Genomic DNA, 5,533 nt, shown 5'->3' with positions numbered 1-5,533 from the left:
GAATTGTGTGAACAATTTGGATTGGATTTAAAATTAGTCGGCGAAGTTAAGGTAAATACCGATTATCAACCCCAAAGAATGCCGTCATTAGACAAATTTGACTTGCAACAATTGCGATTCATACCATGGAACTTGTAAGAGGTTTACTTTATACAAAGGAAATTAAAATTTATTTATAAAAAATATAAGATATTGAGATATTAGAATTTTCCATTGTCGTAAATTCTATCTCGTTCCAACGATTATACTGGTATTAGAAATGCTGGGTATGAGTTCTGCAGTGAAAAGATGTAAAATATGAGGATTCTAAATTTCCAATTTGGATATTTAGGTTATAATTTATGTAAGGATTTATTAGTTAATTGTTTAATTTTCATAAATTAATAGAGGAGCATTTTAATTTAATTATTAAGGGAACGTTATTAATTTACGTTTAATTTTATCTATAATGGTTCTGTTCATCGAAAGTCGTTAAATTTTTCTAATCTTTTCAAAAGCACACTTCCACTTAGAGACCTATGGATTCATTGAGGATATCTTCAAGAAGTAAGATAAATATTTATATAACATATTGCAAACTTCTCCAGGGACGAACTCCTACAACAATTACAAGAGAATAATCGAAATAACTACACTCCTATAACAAATATAATTATTACCATAAATACACCATAAAACCCTTAAGAAACAGAAGATGTCATATGGCCTATAGTCCCCATAATAATAAAAAAATGTGTAATGCTTCATGATTTTGCGTGTCATCCTTGCGCAGGGACTATGCCAATCTTCTCTGTATCGACCTAATTGTATATCGTTGCTGATGCAAAGTTTGTATATTCTGCGACGCATGGAAATCTTGAAATTGTTTCCAATGCACAATGACTTTAGTAAAGGTATAAAAACATTAGGCTGACCTTAACGCTTATATTTAGGAATAACATTGAACTTGACCATGTCGGATCATTCCACCTTCGAGTATAATTCATGAATCTTGAATAGCTGTTGGGTTCTTGTATTACCCCAATGGGTACATCTATGTTTGGTAGAATATCTGTATCATATTTTCAATACTGTGGATTTTTATGTACGATTTTCAGCGACGTTTGGCTGAAATATCTTCTCGTCGGCGTGTCTAAGTCCGTCTTTCTTAGCGATACAATATACGCCCATTCATTTCAATAAGGTGCTTTACTAATGAATCCCACCAGAGGCAAAACAAATTTTCAGACTGTTCCTATCGTTAAGTATATATTCAATTACATGATCAGCCAATTTGGATTCGTTCGTAAAAGTCATTAGAATATGAGTCTTTACAACCTCATAAAAGAGTCGTCTTTGGATGTTCAATTACGTGCACAGCCAATTTTGATTCGTTCGAGAAATTCATTTGAGTATTTACTACCACCTCTTTTGGAGATTTAACCTCCTTTTGTCTGACAGCAATTTCCGTTAGACTTCGGATACCATAAGCTTTAGGCCCGTTTTCTCAATGTATCGACAAACTGCCTATAATTAAATGTCGACATAAATTTATTAGACCGATAAACTGTCCGTTAACAATTTTGGTTTTCTCAATATACCGACCAAAAACATTATTTTCAGTTGGCAATACCTCTCAAAATAGATGTGAAAGTTGGGAACCCTGCCTTCAAGTGACAACACGTTTACATAAATCAGTTGTTTAATGTGGCCATCGACAGCCGGAATCTTTTGAAAAATTCATTATTCTGCATGTCTGCCAGGTAGTTAGGCCTGGCATGTTAAACTCTTTCAGCATTCACTTGGAACTCATGTTCTTCGAGTTCATCCTCCATCAAGTTAATGTTAATTCCTCTATTAAACTTTTTTATAAAATGTATTTAATTTCGTTTACAAAAACATAAAAACTATGAACATCAGTCAGCTGATTTAATTTATCTGTACGATAAATAAATAATTGGCAGATGAGGTCGGGGTAGCTTTGAGTTTTTCGTTTTTTCGTTGGGAAAAGAGATAATCACTTAATGAGAAAACGGCTCTTAGAGTATTTGGACCTCCATTCTGAAGGTCTGATTATTTGTTTAGTTTATTTACAATTATTCATCAATAACCATATATTCATATACATTCTAGTTCTCGGAACTGCTACCTATCACTTTAACCTTAGAATTGGGTTAAGGGAAAATAATGGATGCAAGTCAAGAGGAAACGTAGCTTTGGAGTTTTGGACTTCAGAATATAGGTCTGACTTTACTTCTGTTTGCCCTTCAATCATGAGTCACCGAAGGGGTGATATTAACAACTAGTGCTTTGAATTATTTATTAGCCACTCTGAATCTCTAAACTGCTTCCAATCATCATAGCGTTAGAAGTGGACGAAATAGCAATGGGATTGGAAAGTCCTTCGATCTCTAAATTATATTTTACTACCTCATTATTGGCTCGGCTTATGAAGCCGGAACGGAGAAATTCTACCTTTAAGGAATTGACAGAAACAGATTACAACTACCGACTACTTAGTTCTTTGCATTTAACCACTCAATATACATTCAGGTTCTCGACATTTCGGTTAGAGATAAGAGGGAAGATAAAGGATTTAGAAATTAGAGATATAGTTCGACAGTCTTTCGTTGTATACACAGTGAAGTTCATTATCTTGAAAACTGATACCTTGAATATTATATGAAAAAATTGTTTTTAATAGTATGTGATTTCGAGATAAAATCCTTTATATTCTGAAAAGAATATTCTGTAGAAGTTGGTACAAACTTATACTTATAAATACGATTTGTGCATTGAAAATTATTACTCGTACGGCAAAATGTGTTGAACCATTAAAATCACCAAACTTAATGACAATGATGACAGTTATAAGGTATATTCAGTAAAGTTTCCATATCTCAAAAAATATAATGGATAACTTTACATTTTATATTGAACATTTTTCTATAGCGTAACCATTGCCTTTTGGTAGCCTAAAAAACTACTGACCTGAAGCATAATTTGATGAATATTTATTAGTATGTTTTGCTATTTTTAGTTGTTGTGTGCACCAACAGTCTATTGTCTATCATTTTGTTTATTTATTTAGTTGGCCATTGTTGAAGAAATTTATAAATTATATGTCTGCAGTTTCTTCCGTTTTACACGATGAAGGTGTCATTTAAATTACGGCAGGGGAAACCTTTTTTTTAGAAAAGAGGCATTAGGAAATAAGCTATAGTTTAACAGTGTATATATTAAGTATATAAAAATAAGTAGGAAAGTATGGTCGGTCAAACCCGAGCATATAATACCCTTCACTGAGTAAGTCAGCAAAAAAAAATTTTCTTTTAAAAGCGATCGGCATGAGATTAGGTCGTCTAATTTATGTTGAATTATATGTGGATAGCGACATTTTTAAAAGATTTATGCTCTTTGAAATAATTTTTGGAAGTTTCCCTATGACTAATTATGGACCGATCATCATAAAATTAGGTGACATGACTTCCGTATATATAAAACATATTTAGAGCGAAATTTGTGTATGACCGACGAAGTCCTATTTCGGGAGAACATTTGTTTAATGGACCGACTTCATCCAGTTTCAATATGCTTCGTCCTTGGGCCGAAGCAAATGCATGGGCCAAATTTGATAGAAATATCTTCAAAATTGTGATCTTTACTTTGCGCACAAAGTTTACAATGACAGCCAGCCAGACCCAGAAAGTAATTTCTTATTTGATGAAATTAAGTAGATGAGTATACAAACGCATAATACCCTCCTCACTATAGTGGTGTAGGGTATAATTATAATTTCTTAAAATGCATTTAGTTTGGAATTTACAGCTTAAACTTAAGCGGAAAAGTCATCAAATGATAAACTACCATAAGAAGATGTTCCTGCATTTACACATGAGTTATGGTTCTTTTATTTTCGATAGCAATATTTTAGTGTGCACCCTCTATTGAGCTTCTATGGGTTTTGTTCATTTGCAAAAAAAAAAAAAAAAACATCCACTTATTCCACTTTTGAAAAGCTCCATTATGTAGGAAAGAGTTTTGCACGTCTGAACACCGCCTAGTACGGCTAGTGAAGTGAAACTGTTTTTGTATTTCTTCCTTTGAACATTATGCTTCTTTTTTTTCTATATGGTCAGTCAGCACAATAATTCCGTTAAAGTTTTATTACTTTTTTGCTTCTTGCAACTTAGTTTTTATTTATTTGGAATTTTTTTTTTTTGAAAATTCGTATTTGAAATACAACATTTATTTGACTGGTCATTCATTTGTACATAAGTACGTACGTATGAACGTTCATTCATTCATTCACTCATTCATTGATGCATGTTCAATGGTATTCGTTAAGAAATTTATTGGATTTTCTTCTGTGCAAAAGCTATTAACTCTTAACTTACCAATTTTGGTATTCCTGCTGATTTTTATTTTATTTCCACTTATAAATTCGTTGTAGTTTGTTTTTTCCTATATTGTTTCTTTCCTCTTTAGTTTTTTTTTGGTATATTTATTACGTGCTAAAATCACAAACGCAACTGAAATGTTGGAGTGATAAAAAAAACTAAATAAATAAATGTTTATTATTAATATGAATTTAGCTTTTCCTGTTTAATACTCGTAACAATAAAAAGAAAGGTGTTAAATTCGTTTTGGCCAAGTTTTATGGGTATTTTTGTGTGCGTCCCGAGTAAAAGTTAATAAAATATACTTGAGAATTTTTCATTTTATTGAAGGCATTAAATGAATTGTTACCACTGCCAAATTTGGAAAATTTATTATTGAAATTAAGAATTTACTACTTTGGCAACTTACAAAAGAGAAGAAAAAAAAGACCGGTAGGTTATTTGGTTGGCCAGCAATTAGTTTGACTTGTCAATGGATTTTGTGAGAATTTGTGTGGATATGTTTGGAATTAGAAAACAAAGTTGAAATGTTCTAAAGTTGTGTGTTTTTCGTTCACCTATGGCTGTAGGTGTAGCCAATGAAAAGAAATAAACAGTTATAATTAGAGAAAGTTCATAACACTTTTCCTGCAACGAAATGTGGCATATGTCAAATGGCTTTATTAATTGATGTTAGAATACATAGACATTGTGCCAACCATAAATCTAAGGTTAGGTGGAGAAGTTCCATACTCTTGAAGTCGGGTATAGACTTAGGTTAAAAATACGTACCATTTTGCACTCTAGAGAGATATTTACCGATGATCCAATATTTTAATCAAGTTTGTTCTATGTAACACCTCAGGATTTTCCAGTCGTAGCCAATCATATGTTACAAGTTAGCTATTGTATCCCCTAACATACTGGCATAATTAGAATTCGTTGAGTCATCATCTTCCCCCATTTTCAAACTACTTCAATTCAATGTGACTTATCCGCTCAAATTTTGGATGCCATCCGTTTTAGGCTGATCTGGATCTCCTCTAGTATTTTTTTCGTCTCTCCAACGGCAGATTCATGCCATTCATTCTTTAGACTTCTAGAAATGCTTAGCTTAATCTGATTGACTTTATCAATAGTGAAATCAAACTTTTAAAGCTCGTCAGCATTTTCAT

At 32.3% G+C, this 5,533-nt stretch overlaps 1 pseudogene; it reads right to left on the bottom strand.

The window, feature by feature from the left end:
* Positions 1-727: 727 nt before the first annotated feature.
* Positions 728-828, bottom strand: LOC135952773 (U6 spliceosomal RNA; annotated as a pseudogene).
* Between the last annotated feature and the right edge of the window lie 4,705 nt (positions 829-5,533).

Source organism: Calliphora vicina, chromosome 2 (genome assembly GCF_958450345.1).
Source record: "Calliphora vicina chromosome 2, idCalVici1.1, whole genome shotgun sequence".
Lineage (NCBI taxonomy): Eukaryota > Metazoa > Arthropoda > Insecta > Diptera > Calliphoridae > Calliphora > Calliphora vicina.
The sequence above is the reverse complement of the archived record's forward strand: the minus strand, read 5'-3'. Positions and strand labels throughout refer to the sequence as shown.